The sequence below is a fragment of the Anser anser genome (assembly GCF_964211835.1).
Source record: "Anser anser genome assembly, chromosome: 1".
Classification (NCBI taxonomy): Eukaryota; Metazoa; Chordata; class Aves; order Anseriformes; family Anatidae; genus Anser; species Anser anser.
In genome coordinates, this window is record NC_139720.1 from 203,657,151 (window position 1) to 203,680,856 (window position 23,706).

Here is a 23,706-nt window from a genome sequence, read left to right on the forward strand (position 1 = left end):
TTTGCATATTGTACAGGAGTAAAAACATCCCATCACAGAAATTTTAATGAAACACTCTCAGAGTGCAATATATCTTAGGAAAAAAAATAAATAATTCCAAGGACAGATATCCCTGCTATTGATTAATATCATCTATTTTTGAAATATATAAGTATATATCTGTTAAAAAAATATATATTCTGTTATTTGGGTGTTGACTGATTCTTTAATTGTTATAAAGGACAATAAATAATACTTCCTACTCTACTGTTTTGAAGGAGGAAAGAGCAAGTGTGAAGTTGTGAGCTTTGGATAACTTTACTGCTTCTCTTTCCTTGGCAATAAAACTATCTACTATAATAGACTATTATATACAAACTTTCAAGACAAGTGCTTTTATGAAAATTCAGCAGCGGAAAATAGCTATAGATTGCAGTTCCCTTGGGAAGAAAAGATGATAGGAAACTCCTTTGAATCTTGGCAGCACAATAGACTACAGCATTTCGTATCTACAAATAATGGGGAGAAATTACTGCAAAAAGCAACCCAGCATTAGATGAGTAGGAAATTGAGAGAATCGATCAGAACTGTTTCTGTCTTGATGTTCCAAAATAAATACAAGCAATAAATATCCTATTTTCAAATTATTTCAGGATAATAGATGCATCTGTGCTGCACTAACCCAAGAAAATTAACGATTCAGTATAAACACTGTCAGTTGCACAGAATTACAACAGCGTAGCAGGATAAAAGGCTCATAGGAACTTATATTAACTAGGATGTATTTTATAGCAAGGTCTGAAGAAAAAAAAAACAACAAACAAACAAACACACACAACAATCTACATGAAATAATGCTAAGAACATTATACAGATAAAGTCTGGGCTGGTGAAACCTGTTATCCCATTCCTCTTGAAATAGCACACTTTTCCATTCTAAGCTTGCTGTTATGTCCTCAGATGATCAATCACATTGTGGATCAGAGTCCCAGTTATTGTCCTAACACATCATCATGTCATATTTGTAGTGTTATGTTCAAGATTTTGTTTATGGGCAAAGAGGAAGTAGTCCTCTTTTATATGTGTATTTACACTTTTCGCTGTCTTTGCTTGCAGCACCAGGCCACATCTATGTAAAATACCTATCACACACTTTTTTTTTTTTTTCATTCTGTTACCCCTAAAACCAGTTTTGTCCATCTCTAGATCTGGAGATATTTTTAATTGAATACTAATGAGTTGTTGTAGCATGGGTCCTCCAGTGTCAGCCTGTGCCACATCTCCTACTAGTTCGTGCCTGTACTCCCCTGCACCACACCCTGTGCCTCCAATTCTCAAGGCCTATGCTCACTTACCTGTATTTCTGTACACTACATCAATGTGTTGGTCATAAATATGTCATTCTACCTAGAACAACTGGCTGCTACTGCTATCTACATAAAACTATAGTGGTACCACACAAAGATAAACAAAGGTAAAACAAACTAGCAACAAACACCTGAAAGAGTAGAGACATTGCTGTCACAGCTACATGAAGTCAAATAAAACTTTGGACAGGTCAGGAAATGTCCAGACAGAACAAGCCTGGAAAGCCTCAGGCCTGAGACCCTACAGACTCAGTACACAACTTATGGCCAATGGCAATACTGTATTATAGGGCTACCTGGTTACAGTATGGTATACAGAGAGAAAGATCTTCAATCCAGTATATCTAGTTGAAGAAACAGAGTGAAGTGTAAATGTACATGAAGACCCCAGATTGCCGCTTTATGAGTGTATACTTAAAATATAAGTAGATAATTTTAGAAGTATGTAATAGATTCATGACAGAAAATAATATCAATAACAAAATGCAGGGAATTGTTTAATTATCTAAAAAAGGAAACCATGTCGACAGTTCTTCAAATGTAAGTTACCAGGCAGTGGAAACAAAAATCACTGTAAAGCAGAATGGAAGCAGGAAAAGAACTAAGAGGTTCATGGGGATGTAGTGGGTTTATGTGTCAAGATTTTGGTAGCAGGGGATTGTAGAAGTGGCTTCTATGAGAGGAATCCAGAAGCTGCCCCATGTTAGAAAAGGGCAAGTTTCAGCTGGCTACTGCCTACCACTGCCTAGAGCTGAGCCAATAAGCGATGCGATGTTTGCACCTCTGTGAGAGCAGATTTCAGAACGGGGAAAAAACAAACAAACAAAAACACTGCTGCACAACAGCAGCTGGGAGAATGAGGAGTGAGAAGCAGCCCTGCAGCCCCCAAGGTGAGTGCAGCAGGAGGGCAGGAGGTGCTCCAGGCACGCAGCACAAGTTCCCCTGCGGCCCGTGGAGAGGCCCCTGGTGGAGCAGGCTGTCCCCCTGCAGCCCACGGGTCCCACACGGAGCAGATCTCCACGCTGCAGCCCGTGGAGGAGCCCCCGGTGGAGCAGGTGGATGTGGCCTGGAGGAGGCTGCGGCCCATGGAGAGCCCCCGCAGGAGCAGGCCCCGGGCCGGAGCTGCAGCCCGTGGAGAGGAGCCCACGCAGGAGCAGGGGGTCTGGGGGGAGCTGCCGCCCGTGGGGGACCCGTGCTGGAGCAGTTTGCTCCTGGGGGATGGACCCCGTGGTACGGAGCCGTGTGGGAGCAGTTCTTGAAGAGCTGCAGCCTGTGGGCAGCCCCTGCAGGCTCGGTTTGGGAAGGACGGCATCCCGTGGGAGGGACCCCACGGGGAGCAGGGGCAGAGAGTGACTGTGAGGAAGCATCAGGGACTGACTGCAGCCCCCATTCCCTGTTCCCCTGCGCCACTCGGGAGGAGGAGGTGGAAGAGGGTGGATGGGGAGTGGAAGGTGTTTTTAGTTTCTTTTGTTTGTTTCTCACTTTACTAGCTTGTTAGTAGTAGGTAATAAATTTCTCTAATCTCCCTACACTGATTCTGTTTTGCCTGTGATAATAATTGTTGAATGATTTCCTTGTCCTTATCTCAGCCCTTGAGCCCTTTTCGTCGTATTTTCTCCCCCTTTCCCTTTGAGGAGGGGGAATGAGGGGGTTGTGATGAAGCTCAGCTGCCCCCCTGGGTAAAGTCACCACACAGGGTGTGTGGAATGTCACTGCCTGGTCTGTATGAGACAGAATAGAAGCCAGAAGATCCATGAGCAGACTGTTGTGGCCCTGCAGCAGTTGCTAAGAGATCAACAGCTGTATGTATGAAAATTACAGCCATGTTTGCCTGGGTAATGCGGCTTCACTGGAGCACTAGTAATGGGGAACATCTGTGCTTTTTGCTAAAGACAAAAAAGAGGAAGTTTCAATAGCCAGGATGGGGCAAGCTATAGAAAAATAATATTTCTTTTCTCTCTCCTTCTATGGAGGCAGAAAAATACCAACAAATAGACATTTTGGCTCCTGACCTAAAATATGCATTTGTTTATATTGGATTAAAGATACAAGTCAAGGAAAAGGTTTCCTCAGACACAGCAATAGTTTGATGTTCTTCTATTAGTGGATGCTCTGAGAAAACATGAGTGGTTGAGGAAAAAAAAAAAAGTGAACAGAGAACAAAGTCTGTTTCTTTTTTAACCTAGATCAGTGCATCAGTGCATTTTTTTTTATTATTTTTTTTTTTTTACAAAGTTACCATTGAAAATTAAAATTAAGAAGACTAGAAGACCTGGCATGAGTGCTTGTTAGATTTTCATCCAGCAAAAAGACAATCAAATTAGAATCAATTTAGACATCCTGCACTTTGTGCGAAAAGAGTGATGTAATGTAACTTCTCATCTGAAAGAGGAACAGGACTTTAGGAAAAGAGAGAAAGAGAGAAAGAGAGAAAGAGAGAGAGAGAGAGAGAGAGAAAGAAAGAAAGAAAGAAAGAAAGAAAGAAAGAAAGAAAGAAAGAGAAAGAGATAGATAAATCAAGGAGAATGTTGAGTTTTGTGAAAAGTATTTGTTCTAAATCTTCCACCAGTAACAAAATATGATAGTTCCAGAACTGTACTGTTTCAGCAAACAATGGTCTTAAATTTCCAAAAGTGAAAGGGGAAATTACAAATACAGCTATTGTCAATCTGTGACCCTACAGATCATTCAAGAAATACTGGAGACTTGCACCAGAAATGTTGATTTATTTACTTCATGTTTCTTCAAAAATGTACCTCAGATAAAGATGACGGGTCTTGGAGAACAGAGACATTCACAGAGTTTCTACTGAAATTTGAAGATTAACTCCCAGGAATGATTCTCTGGTACAGTCAATACTGTCCTTTGCCCTGCAACCACTTCCTTACAGATTTGAAAAGGAGGGTAAATCATTATTGTTCAAAAGAGGAAATTTTTGAGATATGAGCATTTTGGAAAAATAGGTTTCACAATACTACATTATTAAGTGTTTAGCAAGTATATACAGTTCATGGCAAAAACAAACAATAAATTCAATAGGGTATTGTGTTGTCAAAATTCACATATGAGATTATGTGAACAATAGTTATATTTTATAACCTTGTGTATTACCTGAAATAGAGAACTTTTCCAACAGATTTTCTGATTACAGTAAGCATTCTACAGGAAAAAGGATTTGGAGAAATAAGTGGAAATGCATGTCAAATCTGTGAAAGACCTGAAATATTCTGTATTTCATAGACTCACAGAATGGCTGAGATTGGAACAGACCTCTGGGGTAATCTGGTCCAATCTCCCTGCTCAGGCAGGGCTATCTAGAGCAGGTTGCCCAGAACTACTCTTATTGGAAATCATAATAGATAGCAGCAATGCCCCAGATGAAAAGCAATTATATTAAGAAAAACAGCATAATATATGCTTTTGCCTTAAGCAGAACATAGCCTTCTAATAGTCTACAAAGTCTAGATTGCTGGGTGAGAGGAGTGAACTTTTTTATACTATATCTGATTTGATGACATAAATGAGAATCCCACCACTTTTCTTAGTTAAGGTAACCCAGAAATGTGATTTGCAATTTCTTGGTACACAGATTCTTCTAATTGTGGGGTGAGAAACAGAATTAATAAGGACTGACATTTTCCCAAAACAAAATGTATTGCAATTTTCGTATGCATTAAAGATATTTTAGGAATAACATTGCAGGGGCTGAGGTTGCTCTGATGCTGAAGAAATAGGCAATCTTATGAAAACAGCGTGAAAGAGGTAATGGTGCTGCCTGCTCCTTACAGAAGACCAATACAATGCTGAGAGTAAAGATGGATGATTCATCTTACAGCCTGGAGGTTTTTCTAAAGTAGCTTCAAAACAAAAAATGAGAATTTAGTCACTATAGTTTCCAGGAGAAGGTAGAGATGTGAACATACAGGGTAAGGAAGAAAACACTTTACCAACAGTACCCAACATGTCAAGGAATTTCAGCAATACTGATTGATTGCTTCATTTTTTCATAGGAATCCTTGGCTGAACTTGCTGTCTGAAAGAAAGAAATTGTCTTTGACACCTGCATTTCACTTATAATGATAGTTTAAATTGCAAGAGAGCTTCTGACAACAGTAATTTTCCTTTCTGAAGAGGAATAGGACTTTGAGAAACAAGTCCAACTGATGTTTAATCTATGACAGAATATCTTCAAATCCACATTCAGTCATATCTGTTAATTATTACAAGCACAGGCACTGTCAGCCTGTGACCTTGCAGATCATTCAAGAAGTGCTGGAGACTTGCACCAGAAATGTTGATTTATTCACTTCATGTTTTTTCAAACAATGCAGAAGATGACATATGGTTTCTTGTTAACCATTAAACAGCATCGCAGCCTTTCTTGGTAAATCCCTGTTGAAAATAAGGGATACACTTCCATATATAATTTTCTTCTACGCAGGGCATGAAAACAATAAGAAAATGATTTTAGCAGAGAGAAATCTGACATCCAGGCCAAATGCTTCAACAAAAAATTCAACAATGCTGGAGCATGATCTAGCAGAATAAAGAGGCCACATGTTTTATACCAAAATTGAAGAACCTTGTTCAGAATAACAATGGAAAAGATCTTTCCATCCATGCTGAGTCTCTTTAATTATACCAAATAGTATGACAAACCACAGATCATTTTTCTATAAAGAATTAGAATATAAAAAATTAGTAATATTGATACTAAGAAGCTGTGCACAGAAGAGTATTATAGACCTAAAAAATACCCTTACAAATTCATACAAGTGAAATATCATTGCAAAAAATTATAGCTTCCTTCTCTGAAGAGATGTAATGAAGAATCAGGTACTCAGGGAATCGGGTGCTCTACAGGAGTTGCCTGAACAAAATTCTGGAAGAAGAAAAATGGCAATCAGTTTTCTTCATCTCCTGATGCATAACAAAGACCATCGGAGACCCATGGTATTTCTATAGAAGCTTTTATTTTGCTATGCTAGCAGCTTTATTGTGGAGGCACTGAATTTACTGTTATATTATCACAAATATTGATCGGAAGTACCATCAGAGTACTGGTGGATGGAATTGTGTCCTTCAAAAACATATTCTTTCAGTCTCCCACCCAGCAGTGCTTGTGGCAAGATTTTTTAATGACAGCAGTAGTTTCAGAAGAGCAAGATTTTAAGAAATGGTTACTGATTGTGAGTTGGACAACATTATACTGACAATAATCATAAGAGAAGGAGATTTACCAGAAGGTGGCATATGGCTTGGGTATGTGTTTTGAGGTCATTTCTGCCTCAGAAGGCAAAGATTATAGTTCATAAAGAAATGTAGAATATAGACTCTTAATATTACCAATAGAGAAGGAAAACCAGCAACAGTGCTGAAAAAGTGCTGAAAGGTATTGACAATATTAATGTTTTTGATAATCCTCTTCTCCTGTTCTCTTTCTGTTTTCAGAAAGAGCAGGTCTTTCAGAAATAGAAAAAAAAAAAAAAAAAAAAAAAAGCAAGTCCACATGCATATAGACTGTGGCTCTTGTCCCACAAAATCCAATTGTAGCAGATAAGTGTGGTTCATGGGGAAGGAAGACCATATAAATCTGTTACTACCCAGGTTTTTCAGAAGAGCAAAGAAGAAAGAATTTTCTGTTAATTTAATACCTTACCAAAAGCAATGTAGAAGATCTATTTGTAGTGCAACAAAATAAACTGGTCTTTTCTGTAAAGATTAATTGAGGACAGGCTCTGGTACATAAAGAGTAGCATCAGAGTTCCTCATATCTTTGGAATGAAAAAAAAATCTGCCAGAGAAAAATGAGATAAGCTCTGTTGTAGTAATAAGCTATCTCACAGGAAAGAAAGAATACAAAGAAAATTTAATTGATTTAATTCCCAGAATTGCGAAACATCAACAATATTTTGATACAACAATAAGACTGAAGATGAGATGCACCTGAAAAAAAAAACAAAAACAAAAACATATCCTACTTTCTATAAAGCATGAGACAACTCAAAAAGTTAATGACTGTGCTTATTCAGAAATAGGAGGAAAAAAGGTTCTGAAGATACAGCAAGTTCATATTTTCCTGTAAAGCATGCAAACAGCTTTCATCCAGCTTTAGACTGCAAATGGAAACCAATTGGTCTTCATTTCCTGGGTATTTGTAGAACAAACGGAGACATAATGACCTTCAAACAAAACAATGTTTAAGACTTCTGACCTTTCTGCTTTAAAATTTGAGGACTGGAATTTTCTGTAAAATATGAATTAAACTCTTTTAATATTTTTTCTTCCAAAGACCATTCAGGGGGTGTCCACACTGAAAAATATGTGGAAGGATACCCACCTGTAACTGGGAACCAAAGAGAAATGAAAGCAGCGTCTGGCCATCGTCTTGCAATATTTGTGATGGGCTCAAATATCTGAGATGAATGTGTAATTTCATTGATGTTTATAGGGTAAAAATGTCTGCATCCAATTTTGTCTCCCTTTAACTCCTTTGTAGGCAATAGAAATGGTCACTCTTAGGATGACAGTTGTCTGACCAACCTCAGGATTTAATTTATCGTGTGTGATAGGTGTGTAATCTGTTCTACATAATCTACAGACTTTTAAAGGTCATGAGCTTGTACAGAAATACGGTCGTCTCTCATGACCACCTACTTCCTTTTGAGACTTCAGGAGCCACCAAAGGTAAATGGTAGGAATATATAAATCAGTTTTTAAAAATTAACATCTGCCCATCAGATAGGTAGGCAGAATTCCTTCATTCATAGGCAGTGCCAGGCTGTTGTGAAGTATCAGCAAAGCCAGGCACACACTTGGGTGATTCCTTGGCATGAAACAATGGAGTGGAACGTATACATTTCAGTTGCAATGGGTCTACTCTGGGGTCAGTCCAGGAACTGTGAAACAAGATTGATTTCCTGCAGAATATGTACAGATTGACACCCTGCCTCCCTTAGAGCTCTGAGAGCTGAAAAGTTCTTATACCAAAGCCAGCACAGAAAGTTTGAGTGCCTCCAGCTTCCTGCTTAAAATTAACAAAGCAATGGTCTGGAATGATCTGGAAAAGTGATATGGGACTTCAATCCAGTGCCAGATATCAGTCTTATAAGGATTTGCATGTCCTTGGCTCTTTGGTCTGGTTGATTGTAGCTGCTTTTGTGGCATAAGCTCCTGGAGAATTCTTCTGAGTCTTGGTTTTGAGATATATGGAGGGGCATATGGGGAAACAACTTACTTCTGTGACTGGAAGAATGGTTACAGTTGCTTGGAACTGAGTTTAGCAAGTGCTCTCTCCTAGAGGTGAAAAGGTGGTATATTTGTATTGGGACTGATAATAACATTAAATCAAATTGTTGAGATATCTTTGGAGGAGAGAGACCAAGTGGGCAAAGAGCACTCCTCCATCAGCCATGACAGTGATGGTGATGAAGGTTTAAGGGGAATTCTGAAAACATTTGACACAAAGTAGCTATTCAGTACATATCTAGTGGACAAGTCTGGGTAACAGTAACATGTATTATCAGAAGCACAAGGCCAGAGTGCAGGACTTCCATATCTCAAAATGCAGGGCTAGAACTAAAAAATCTCTGAAAAGACTGGGCATGTCTCACTATCTGTGTTGGCTGCACAGAAGGGTAATAATTGGAAGGAGAAATATATAACAGTATTGTTGTCTCTTCAATACTATTTTACACATCAAGGAAGATTTCAATAGAACTGCTTTTAAGGAAAACCAAATTTTGAAAAGAACATTGAAAATTTATGTCACATTGGTGACAAGCTATAAGTCCAAATACACTACTCCTGACAACAGATATTTGAAAATGCAAAGAAGAGATGTCAGACTATGATTATTCAAGTTTTTCAAAAGAGGCTGCAGATAAAAGAAAGAACCACTTGTTGATATGACATACCAGTGGAAGAAACATAGACCTTGGATAAAGGGCAGCTACAAGAAATAGAATGCTGTAACAAAATAAAATATTACCTATCTGTCCTAGTACTGCTTCTTTTGAAAAATGAAAGATGACTTTGATCCATAGAGAAATACCTATAGGGTGTGTGCTCTTCGTATTGTGGGTAAAAAAATAAAATAAAATAAAATAAAATAAATAAAGACAAAATTTAGCAAAAAGGAAAAAAGATGTCAGCAACACATGCTGTACCAGATGAAAAACAGTGATATGAACATATTTGGAAAGAAACACTCAGCATGTCAAGACGTTTGGTTTTATTTGCTTGGGTGTAAAGATCTCTATCATACCAGCCTAGAAGCTTTGACTGACATTTTCACAGATGTTTTTGAATGAACTTCTACCTCCCAGGAAGTAAAAATAGATATTTCCCTTTAACATTTTCAGTTGAATTGCATTTATATTATATGAGCCAAGAAGTTATTGATTGCATAACTAGTTTAAGTTTTAAGACTCCTTTGATTGCCTCTGAAGGGAATATTATTGCTCTTCTCCAGAAAGCTTGTTTTATGGTGGAGAAATTCTGGAGCATGAAAGCTAGTGGCAAAAGAAAAGGAGTTAATTGTAAAGACAAGGACATGTGGATGAAATTTTTGCTCTTGCAGGAAAATGTTTTCCTGAAAGAGTTATATCTAATTTTCTACACACTGAAACCTCTAATAGATACAACAGCTATATCAAACAGAATATGGGGAAAGAAAGACAAAAATAAACACATATATCTGTGTGGCATGTGTGAAGATTTCACTACAAGTTAGTGATATGAAACAGTAGCTTTTCTTCCATCTCCACAAATCTCTTGAACTAGACTTTAAAAATGAATAACCCTTGGTACCTGTATAATATGTAAAAAGAAGCTGCATTACCCTTTCATGACACTGAAAAAAAATAATCTTTTTGAAGAGAAGTATGTCTTTGAGAATTTAATTCCAATGCCTGGTGACTTTGTGATGATTGCCTGGAATCCTCATACTGTAAAATGGGATGTGAATAATATTTATTTATTCTATTATTTATTTATTCTAAAGACAGACTTTCAACTGTACTGATTGCATTGTATACCAAAATGCATCATACAGCACAGCAGAAGCTCAGATTTAGGCAAATAAATAAATAAATAAATAAAATAGACCACTCATGAAGCATTATTATAAAAATGACTAAACCTTGAAAAGCTGCAAACAAACAAGTGTGATAGGTGGTCATTATCACCTCATCAGAAAAAAAATCTAATTTTTGGTGTAAGGATACATCAAATCAACAGAGCTGAAAAGGGGACACAGACAGTCCAGTTTTTGCACATATTTCAATGACACTAAGAACCTGGTAGAAAAGGAATATGATGACAAAAATATTATGTCCTACTTCCCATAAGCTATTCAACTGCCTTCTATGAACCAAGTCAAAACCAAATTGAGAAAGTAACAGAAGTACACATTTTTCCATAAAAATACACTCATCAGAATAGCAGGATATTCAGCTTAATTACTAAGCTACAGACTTGACTATCAAATGATAGTAGCAAATGTATTTGACTTTACTTCTATTTTCAGAAAAAAAAAAAAAAGAGATCATTTTGACACCCACCTGCTTCTCATCTACAGATATATCATAAGTTCCAAGAAAAATGTATGCAACATAATCGCTATGTGAAAAGGACTTTGAGAAATGACTGATATCATTTACTGAGCTAGTGATGGACTGCGTCTCCAATCAATCTCCAGTGACAGCCATTTCAGAAGGACAATATAAATCTTCGATTACCTAAATCATTGAAAAAATAAACAAGTAGAGCTACATCGTTTTCATAAGTCACATGAGGCAATGGAGAATGCAGAGGAAGGTCTGTGCCTGAAGCAGCAGGAGAGATGGCCATAAATTCTTCCGGGGTGTTCCTTAAGGGAAAACCAAAGGGGAAATAATAGGCTCAGTAATGCACTAATGCTGCAGGATGTCCATCACAACACTTCCTACACCCTCTACCCAAAGCGTGGACTTATGAAAATCTCAACCATATGTGGGGATGTGGCCACTGCTGAGCACATGACATACATCAGTAAAGGAAAATCAGATTTGAGATACATTCTTTGCTTGATAATGTCTAGAAATTGATCTGACAAAACCAACCAAAAAGTTCACAGTTTTAGATTTTTCCACAGTTTTAAGGGTTTCCTTGGGGAATTAAAAAGACTGTGAGAAACAAATATCTATCTGCAGAAATCAAACTAATATCTTGGAACTCATCCATGAGCAAACAGCTCCACCTGTTCTTGAATGACAGACATAGGGCAGGCTGAAGGTGTAAGGATTATTATGTCATTCTGCAGCAGAAACAAATCAAAGAGACAACTTGGTTGGACTTCCCTAGATATAAGGAAAGGGAAAGATTCCTCTGAACATACTGAAAACATAAAAAGAGAACTAACCTGCATGTAAGGCATTTAACTTTGTAACACAAGTATAAATTTCTGGAACCATGAAGATCATTGACTAGCTATTCAGCTATAAAACCCTGTACGTCATTTTCTCCTTCCTTACTTAAAAAAAAAAAAAAAGAAAAAAAGAAAAAAAGACACTTTCTTTAGAGAAGTGCATTTCAATGAGAGCAACAGAACGTGTTGGGAGATGACAGCATAAGAAAATGCTTTTTGAAGAATCTAGCTTTAGGAAGTGAGGGCAAGTTCTTGTTGACTGTATGAAATGTGTAGTCTTAAATCCTGATAATCACCATTCCAAAGAAAGATTACATGAGTTTGTGACTTCCAGATTGCATATAGGAGACCAAGAACAGAAACTAAATGGTTTAGTTCGAGAAAAAATGTTATTTCAATGCTTGCAGAAATGGAAGTATAGATACACACAATATGGAAGGAAGTGAACACATTCTGTCTGTGCTCTTGTCCTTAGTGGATACCTACAGAGCTCTGTCTGGAACAGGGGAGAAACTTATTTCAACCATTTTAAATAAAATTGCTCCTTGGACAAAATTCCTGACCTGAGTGGAAAGAGTCTGTCATAAATAAGAACACTTTGCTACTGTGTGTATCCAGAAAAAAGCAGGGAGTAGATCTAGCCTGTGCTAGTCCTTTAGTAATACAGACTTCATCCAGTAAAGAATTGAATGCAAATTCTTTTGTGCACGATTGCTGCATTTCACATAATACTGCAAAATGAAACTGTTACCATAACAGTCACCAACAAAGTAGAAACAATGCTGAAAATTCAGAAAGTTTATCAACACCGCAGCCCATCAACCACACAAGAAACATCAGGGTAAGCCCATTAGTACAGTAACAGTGTAAATGGCATCATATCCAACATATCCAACCTTTTTTATACAGATAGTTGATATATTATGGACATTGCACTATGAGTTGCAAAACAATTCTGACCCACATCTTTTGAAAAGTCTGAAGAAATGGAAATACCTTGCTATATAACTCATTCTTGGTTAAACTGATCAGGGATCAGATGTCTGCTGAGACTTTTGTAACCTTTTTTAGAGCTTTGATCTAAAGCACATGATCATCTTTCCTCAGAGCATAAGAAGTAGAAAGAATAACAAGAATTTTTAAAGCTTTTCTGAAAAATGCTGAAGGCATGTACACACTTTTATTAGCATATCACCTGATTTTTTCCCTGTGGTCCACACAGTTTCTCTAGCAGCATTCTTAGGGGGACGATTACTTGCATGCACTTTTGAAGCAAGTTCTCTTTAAACAGCCTTTCACACAAAAAGGGACAGAAATAAACCGATAAAGAACGAGATATATCATCATCCTGTACAGGAAATGGATTAGTGAAGCTCCAAGCAAATAGGTTTCCAAAAGTTCAGTGTCTGATGCACACTGCTTTGACTGCAGAGACAGGAATTTTCATGTCTGTCTGAAAAGTTGTATATCATAAAAGGAGTTTTTAGCTTAGACCATAGTACAATGAAATAAAATGAGACACTGAGAAATATTTCTCTCTTTATTCCCTAAGTAATGTAAAAATCCCTCAATTGAACTGCTGGTCTATTTATAAATACAATGGTCCAGAAAGGAATTTGGCAACACCAAATTTCCGTAGTTACAATTGCTTACTACTTTTATAATCTCTACTTTAAATATTATTCTCTTATTTTTCTTCTTTTCTTTTTTAATTTTTGCTAATACAAAGGAAAAAAAATGTGTTACACAAAGTTTTATATTTAGAAAATAAACAAAAAGAAGAAAAAAATAAAATATGTCTGTGAGGTTTTACTCATTAAAAAAACTTGACCTGTAAATGGATGTTCTAAACCTGTAGGTCGTGGGTTCATTTTGCCTGTAATGAAGAAGATAGTAGTCATTACATTTGTAAAGAATTATTCCTTACATTTGCTGGTTTTGCTTAATATGTAACAATTTGAACCTCACAGTCACATGTTTTTCCACTTTTCATGGTATCCATTCAAAATGTGTATTCTCAGAAAAGAAAGGAAATATACCACAGAATTGTTCAGGTTTATTAAACGTTTTCCAGTGAAAATGAGAAACCAATGAAAACTCAATTTTCTTGTCCCAATATTTCTTGCTTTGCAATTTTTTTTTTTAATTTTTATTTTTTGCTATTGCCAGGATTCTTGTAATACAGACATTTATAATCCAGTTGTAAGTAGTTTCCATCAACAGAAACAAAAGGAGAATTAAACAACTGGTAATGAAAACAGATGCTAAGACACTGTTATAAAGCACACATAGAAGTTTTCAAATGAAAAGTAAAAACCTTTCAACATCTGGGTCATATTCAGGCCCATTTAACAGTGACTGAGAGTTATTACAGTCTTATAGCTGCTCCCTGGCCTGTGGGAAATGAACTGACTTGCAGACAGAGATCCCATCCACAGAAATGACATTCTTTGCTCTAAATGTTCTGAAAATTCACTTAGTGCTAACCCCAGTCATCAGATATTGAAAACTGTATCTGATGCCCCTTGAAACTTTAGCAACTGGGGAAAAGCTTTTTAAAATGCCTACAAATTGACTGACGAGGCAGCGCTGTGTAAAGAAATCTCAGAGCAGCAGAGCTTCGGTTCATGGATTGTATTTCTGTCTGTACAAGAATGTACCATGCAATGAGCTCCAAACCAGTCTACAGAGAGGTAGGCATGCAAACAGGCTCTCTTCCAGTGACAGCTGTTGTGAGATTTTGACAGTAGAGGCTTGAATTTATAAGACTTTATTTTTTATGAAAGAGATTTTCAAAAGTAAGGTCCAAACTTTATTCCCTTCATCTCAGATACAATTTGCAGACAGAAATTATCCGGTTTTGACCAGGAAAATTTTCAAACTATTAAACCGCCTTTGCCTGCAACACATATTTAAACTGCCAAACTCTCTAAACCTTGCTGTTCTTGGAGGGACTGAGTGGTTTTGAACAGACAAAGGAACTGTGAATGTGTATCATTAAGCCAGTCTGTATGCTTCACCAGCAAGCTGATCACAGAAACAACTGCAGAACGCAGCAAGTGGCATCCTGAGCCTCTGTTGTGTGAGCAAGGCCTGTTTAGGCTCAGCTGTCCCTGTCCCTGGTTCTCAGGTAGTCCTTTTCTTGCAAGAGACAAAATTTTGACATTTAAAAATCCTATTGCAGCCAAGAGCAATATTCAGAGAGGTTCTATCAAGCACCTTCTGCTTCAGTTGCAAGAGAAATTTGAGACCATTACAGTGTTTGTTTTTTTTTTAATAAAGTAAGATATGATTTTTCTACAGTATTATCTTAATTTCTCTTCACAAATACTACTTTTTACAAATATTTAATACTAGCATGTAGAATACATAACAAAACTAAAATGAATAAAGAGAAGGTTTCAATATTTAAGTGAAATTAAATATATATATATATATATGTTTTCACTATGAAAACTATTCTATAAGTTACCACAGGTATCCCCAGATATTTTCTATCTTCATGCCATTGAATTTGCCTATGAAAATGTTTCTCTCAGATGTTTAAAATGTCTTTTCTTAGCCAGCATTAGAAGCAGAAGAGAAGGATGCTCCCATGTATAAAGAACCAAAGTTAAAATCACCTGTTACACTAAAACACTCCAGTCATTGGTAATTGAAAACCAACCTGTATGATAGTGGCTCTGTGAGACTGATTGCATATGTCTGCTGTGTATATGCAGCATTTAAATGCATAGGGCCTATTCAACTTTTACATCAAATAGTTCTTCAGAGTAGAGGCACCAAGAAAATGAGTCATAAAATGTGGTCCTGAACCAAATCAGGTAAATAACTCAACAACAGAAACAGATGAAAGAGCTAGGAGGAGCTCACATCAGAACTGCAACAGGGATATATTTGACAAGATGAAAACACCCTTGTATAGAATCATATCATCTTCACTGGATGTGGTACTATTAGTATACTATTTTAAGGACATTTTTGTGGTTTTTATTATTATATTATTATTATTATTACTATTATTATTTATTCCCTGCACTGCATTTCAAAAAGTCCTGCTTCAAGGATACACACCTGAAAAGTCCCGTGAACTATTGTAGGAGTACACTGTTCACCATGGAGTGAAAGTCAGTTATCTATACTATTTGCAAGATTCCTAATTGGAGGACCAGAGTAGGAAGCCTCAAGAACATCAATATAAGTACCTAAAACAGTATTGTTTATCTATTATTTTGCTTTCATAAGTATTGTAAATGTGCAATACCAAAATAAATAAATAAATAAATAAATAAATAAATAAATAAATAAATAAAGCTTTTGGGCTTTGTACACTGCATAAATGAACGTATAAAAAGAAAGTGCTCTAGTAATTCTAGGTGTGTTTCCTACCAGTTATATCTAAGTGATAAACTGTAAATCCATCCTTTAAATATTTACCAAACATATTTGATAAGTTCCACACTTTTTTTTCCCACCAAAACCACTGCTGACTTTCAAATGCATGCCAAGATCCTTTAAAAAGACAGCAAGAGACATATTTCTTCTCTAAGTCCTAAGAAAAAATTTATCCTACTAATACCTCTTAATAATATCACTGAATCAGAATGACTGAGGCTAGAATGGGCCGCCAGAGGACATCTAGTCCAACCCCTGCTCAGGCAGGGACACCCAGAGCAGGTTGCCCAGGACCACATCCAAAATGCCTTCGAAGGTCTCCAAGGAGGGAGACTCCACAGCCTCTCTGGGCAACCTGTGCCAGTAAAGAAGTTCTTCCCAATGTTTAGGCAGAATGTTTAAACAGAATCTCCTGACAGAATGTTTAAACAGAATCTCCTGTGTTTCAGTTTGTGTCCATTGCTTCTTGCCCTGTCACTGAACATCACTGCACCTGGCTCCATCTTCTTCGCACCCTCCCTTCATGTATTTATATTTATTTATAAGGTCACCCTTAAGCCTCTTCTCAAGGCTGAACAGTCCCAGCTCTCTCAGCCTCTCCTCATAGGAGATGTCTGGTCCCTTGATCATCTTGGTGGCCCTTTGTTGGACTGTCTCCAGTATACCCAGGTCTCTCTTGTACTGGGAGACTCAGAACTGGGCACACTACTCCAGGTATGACCTCATCAGCCCTGAATACAGGGGAAGGATCAGCTCCCCCTACCTGCTGGCAATACTTTCTTAATGCAACCCTGGATACCATAGACCTTTTTTGTGTACTGTCCTGAAATGGTATATATTGTCTAAATCAATCATTTTAATGAACAGAGGACAGTGGAGGGCTCTCTTCCAGACTAATGCACATTGGTATTATGAACAGAAGAGATTTCTGCATACTTTGAAGTTCAGAAAATGGCCAGGACGGACAGGGTACAGTGAGAGCAAGAAACAATGTAGGACTCAACTCCCTGCCCTGCGCAATTTAATTACTCTCCACTGTATTCAAAAGAAAGTTAAGATGGATTTACAAACCTTCTTGATATAAGATGAAAAGTCCTTCATTACTTTAAAACTATACTGTTCTTAGAAATCTTAATAAAATAAGGTGTCATAACATAACGGCTGAAGAATACCACCAAGGCAGAGTCTGTAAGGAGATGGAATAACTTATGCTTGTTTTTTTTGTTTTTTGTTTTTTTTTTAAATGCCCTACCTGACTTCATGAAAATACTTCATTTCCAACAAAACCTAACTTACTAGTAACATACTTAATAATTACTTTATTTGCAAGGAAAATTCTGTGTTTCTACAGCTAAACACACCACATGTTGTCACAAGTTTCCAATCAAAGACCCTGCACTTATAAACCTCATCCTGTTAAGCCAACTGAAGAAAGTGTCTTTGGCATTACAATACAGGCAGCAGTTAGACCATATAGAATTGTAATTTTACAGTTGTTAGATATGCCCTTCTAATCAGCTTTCACTGTTTCACATGATTTTAGTAAATAGCTTGACACCTTTACCTTATAAAATAGGTAAAATTCCTAACAATATTAGTGGGGTATTTTTCTCATTTAGCTTAAGTTTTCAGAAAAGTTTGGGTCTGTTTAAACTTCATAAAGTTCTTAGACTTCTTTGATCCCTCAGTCAACTTTACAAACTTTAAATTGTGATTAGTAAATGTTAGATGAAATGTATCTGTGAAGATGCAAATATCTGTATAGAACCTAAAAGAAAATAAACATTTTCACTGCCCTCCTTCTCTTTAGCTTTACTAAGACCTCCAGTCTATCAATAATTTTGAATCTCGTATATTTTAAGACCTGTGAAATCTGGCAGAAATATTTTTGACATATTGCATGTCACCCTAGAGAGTGCAATATGCAGAGCTGGAATTTACTAGGAGTGTTAAAAAACAGCGTTTGCAAAAACCTCCAGTACTAAAATATTTATGGGCTTCCCTCATATAGAATATGAAAAACATTTCCAAGCAGCTTCCTCAATACTCTGCAACACTGATGTGTTACTGAAATTTAGAAGAAAAAATATTAAAAAGTTAAAATAAAAGTGAAGTGTAAATTATTATTCATCCTACAGTATGTATGAAAATCCTTGAATAGATTATGTTTAAAGAACTTTGCTGGAGATCTGAAAACACCCACTGAGTTTATTCTGGGTGGGGACACTCTTCATCAAAGGGTGATGAGTAATTTACTTGCATATAGGCAGCATTCTTCCCTAGGTCTTTGATTTAGATATTGATGGATAAAAAATGAAGGATTTGTGTGAAAGAAAGTACAATTTGTTTCACCCCATAAAACCATTATAAATGAGTGAGTATCTGTACAGAACCAGAAGGATTATTTTGTTATATGCAGTGAGGGAAAGACTTGAAGCATTCACTCTTTCAGCAAGATAGAGTATACTACTGTTCCATATATAACTTCCTGAACAATATAAAAGTTTCTCATCAAGCTGTGTCTTTATTACACAGCCTTTCCTCAGACAGAAGGTCTAATAAAGTTTCAGGGATGAGGATTTGATCAATATGAAGGTAGCAGAATTTTGCTTCAAACAAAGGATTAAAGTAAAATGGAATAAGAACATGAGAATTTGAACTTTCTTTTTTTTCCCCTAAGAACAGCAACAATAAAAAAGTTGTAGGTCTCTCCTTTGTTTTTTTTTTTTTTTTTTTTTTTGTCTTTTCTGGGAAAGAAAAAAAAAAAAAAGATGTATGATAAGAAACTTCAATGAGGTTCTGAGAAGATCAGGTATTTCTCTGTTTTTTCAACAATATCCATTAATACCTCACAGCAAGTACAACCTGCAGAATATTCAAGTCTTTCAGGTTGGAAATTAAGAGAAATTTCTTCCCAGAAAGAGTAGTCAGGCACTAGAACATTTTGCCCAGGGAGACGGTGGTGTAACCGTCCCTGGGGTTGTTCAAGGAAAGGTAAAACCTGGTGCTTAGGGACGCGGTTTAGTGGGTGACATTGAGGGTAGGGTGATGGTTGGACCAAATGATCTTGGAGGTCTTTTCCAACCTTAATGATTCTATGATTCTAATATACAGCTAATTTGCCTGTGCTCTACTATTAAAAAAGATTAAAACAAAACAAATGAAACAAACAAACAAACAAAACAAAACAAAACAATTTCTCCACATATTAAATTGTCTTTATCCCAGCACATGAGTTTTTCACACTTCTACCTTTCTCCCCCTGCTGGAAGGGGAATGAACAAGAAATTCTGTGGGGATTAGCTGCTTGGCCAAGGTCAACCCACGATATATACACAAAATATTCCATGTCTTTCCAACATGGGGACTATATAACATCACTGATTAAGAAAATCTGGATTTCTTTTTTAACTTAAAACAACTGGAAATAACAACAACAACAAAAAGTAGATGAGGGCTGAGATTGCAATTTTTTACAGCCATACTATAAAAATCCTTAAAAGAATAATAATAATGACTGCAGGGTTTCTACAGGCGGCTTCCATAATGCTAAGTAAATCACTGACTATGATAACAGTAGTATCAAAAGGAATATGACATATATGAATAACAGCACAGATAATTTCATGCTGTATAAGGAAAATTTGCAGCAATTCTCTTTCACACACACATACACACACAAAAAAAAAAAAAGCGCATTGATAGTTCTTTTGTTTTCTGTACATTTCTATACCTGAAAGTGCTTCACTCTGTTGGGATTATATTTACTATTAAGCTTGAACTCATAAGGAATAAAATAGTTTAAGGGAGAGGGTAGTATGTTTATACCAATCTTCTGTCTCAGTCATCTTGCAAATCATCACCAAGGTAGCCTGAGCTGTTTGCATATTTTTTAAGATTATTTTTCTTTTATTAGCTCTCCAACACTGAAGTGGTTAGGAATGCTTTAAAAAAATGAAATCTGTTAATTCAACTTTGACATATAATTATATTTAATTGCATACAAAACAAAAAATGCCATCTGGTACTAGTGAAAGTGAGTATACATACATATATATCTATATATACATATCTATCTATTTATCTATCTGTATCTATATATCTCTACATATATTTATATATTTATATATAGATATAGATTAGATATAGATATAGATATAGATATATAGACAGAGAGAGAGATAGGTATATATAAAACAAGGCTAGGACAGATCTTCCATGCTCATAATTACATTTCAGAAGTATCACTGCTTTTGCATTCACTCAGAAACAGAGGAAATTCATGCATTTTCTCTTCTGCTATGTATATAATTCCTGATAGCGAAATGCTGAACAGCCTTGTGATTATTAATTTTTCATCAACCTCTTTTTAGTCTTTTTCTTCTTTGCTAACATTCAATCTTACAAACAGCCAAGCTTAGTCACTGCATTTGCTGCTAATGTGAACGTGCAAATACATGAGCAGTACATTCATTTAGGCATGCATGCAGAGCAGAGACCTTGTATCCATGAAGAGTAATTTTGTAAATATATTTACCTCTTCAAACAGGTGTGTAACTTTTATCTTACATGAATTTGTGATTACTGGTAAATACATGTGAAAATCAGGTGTGCAGGCAGTGTGCAAATTTCCTTGCACATATGGAAAATCTGTAGTATATTTAGAGGCAAATCCAATGAGATATATGTTGCGATGAAATGGAAGACAGTATAGACAGACACAATAATCAGTACATATGTAAAAACAGATATGAATATAGATGTATTAAAATAGGGGTGGCCAGCAGGGAGAGGGAGGTGATTGTCCCCCTCTACTCTGCTCTTGTGAGACCCCACCTGGAAGGTGAGACGCCACGTGCAGGCCTGGGGCCCCCAGCACAAGAGGATGTGGAGCTCTTGGAAAGGGTCCAGAGGAGGGCCACTAAGATGATCAGAGGGCTGGAGCACCTCTCCTATGCAGAAAGGTTGAGGGAACTGGGCTTGTTCAGCTTGGAGAAGAGAAAGCTCAGGGGAGACCTCATTGTGGCCTTCCAGTACTTGAAGGGAGCATATAAACAGGAGGGGGAACGGCTGTTTATGTGTGTTGATAGTGATAGGACAAGGGGGAATGGTTTTCAACTAAGACAGGGGACATTTAAGTTAGAAATTAGGAGAAAGTTTTTCACTCAGAGGGTGGTGAGGCACTGGAACAGGTTGCCCAGAGAGGTTGTGGATGCCCTATCCCTAGAGGCATTCAAGGCCAGGCTGGATGCGGCTCTGGGCAGCCTGCTGTAGTGGTTAGCAACTCTGCCCAGAGCAGGGGGGTTGAAACTAGATGATCTTTAAGGTCCTTTTCAACCAAGGTCATTCTATGCATTATTCAAATAAGACCTCAACTCTTGTTCTATTTTTCTTCCTTTTAGCAAGAACAAAAATAAAGTTGAAAAGAAATGTTTATTTGATTTTCTGTTTTGTTTTGTTGTTTTTTAGGGAACAAGCTTATACAGTACAATATTTTCCTCTCTTTGGCTTGAATGTGCTTTAGGAAGTCATATTTTTAAGAAAGCTCTTTTTCTGGCACAGTGATAGACTAGGATATTCCTCCCTAATGTCAGACGTACAGTGCAGAAGCTCCATCTGAACAGTCACTAGAGGCTCCTTTTACACACACTGGGAAGAGACAGAGGGTTCAGCTAAGGTGTGGTGTATAATTTAAGATGAGGAGAAATTCAATTTAACACTAAGTTTCTCTCTCTGCAATGTACAATTTACAAGTAGCAGTTAGAAAAGTAGCTTTTATGGGAATGTTTAACACAAGGATTGCAGACTCCCATATTGGCCTTCTTTCCGTTTAGGATCAACTATCCCGCAGGTTTCCTCTGGAAGAGAAGTCAATGTTTAAAAGAAATACAAGTGAGAAAAACTAACTATATGATAAACCAAACTCTCCATTTGCATACAGAATTTACACAAATTTACACAGTTCCTTTTTGTGGGAATATTTGCAAACCCTGTATATATATATATATATATAAATATAAAATATATTTTATATATAAAATATATACATATATTTTTCTTTTCTTCCAGCAAGTAGAAACAAGACCACCAAAACATCATTAAAATCTGTCTTTGTGAGTGATTAAGTAACAGTCTTATGGTGATTATATATTCAGCCTAATATATCTGGGAGGCAGATTTTACGTTTCCAGCATAGTCTTGGACATTGAGAATGTCAGGTGAGATGTCCAAAATCCTCAAAACTGCCCTGAATCTCCACTCAAAGCAATAAACAAGATTTTGCCACTTATTTCAGCTAGACCTGTAAGTGGTTTTGCTGATCGTATCCCTTCTCAGAATAATATGGATCAGTTTGTAGCCCACACAGCTGCTTGGAGTGAGCTTTTTCAACTCTGTGTGGAGGGAGTACTCACCCATTTTCAGTACTAAAAAAAAATACTGAAATCTTTGCAACAGACAGGAAAATATTTCTGTGAATGCTATCATAATTAGCACAGAATGGAAGAGAATGTGTAGAGAGAAAATCCCACAAATTTGTTGTTAAAGCTTTTATAATTTGTCAATATTCTCTTAGAAATGATTATATGAGAACATTTGTTTTTCTATCCAGAGGATGTCAAAATAGTTTAGGAGGGATTATACTCTGTATTATATCACTATCTACTTACACAAATAGATTGCTTGACTTACAAATAATTGTTTCATTTATTAAAACAAAGGCAGCAACCTTGAAAAAAAAAATCTTATTTATTTGTTCCAGAAAACTTATTTTCTTCTAGAATTAAAGAAAATTAAATAACAAAGGGATAAAAAAAAGTCAAATTAAAGCATTTTTGTATTGTCTGGCTGCATTGCTGCATTCTAGTTCTGCAAGGAGAAATAGTTGCTCTTTTTTATTAGTTGGCACCGCAAGAATTTAAGTGACCCAGCAGTCAACATTTCCCACTGTGGCAAAAACAATTTTGTAATTGTCCTGTGAATTAGGGAAGTGAACTCTCGGAGGATTCTCGCATTGGGTATTTTCTCGGGCAATGATGTGGAAATAATAGATTTAATGAGAACAGTGTAATGATGTGGAATACAATTTCATTCTTGAGTAAATTTCACATCTTTTCCAACCAGAAAATGGATTAACGTAAAGCGTCAAGCAGGGAACTAACCTGGAGATCCTGCTGCTAAACACAAATAACAGAACAGCCAGATTTGCATTACAGCAGACTTTGATACAATGCAGGAAAAACAATCAGGAAAGTGCAGTGGGTAGAAGCTGAAACGACAGCATTTTCAACACACTGTGGGATTCATTCATGCAACTCCCCCACTGCTGATGCTGGCAATTGCTTGGTAGGATCTGAGCACCCCACTGAAAAACTGTACCTCAATGTGTGCAATAATAAATTAGGAATTATGCTTTTATAAATCCTCTACCCCAGGAGAGGCTGTACTCCTGTAACACAGTGGAGTATGGGTGAGTGGTGTGTGCTGAAAGGTGAAAGATTAAGAATCGATGAGTGCCCTCTGCTGTTACCTCTGTCACTCTGGGACAATTTTTCCACT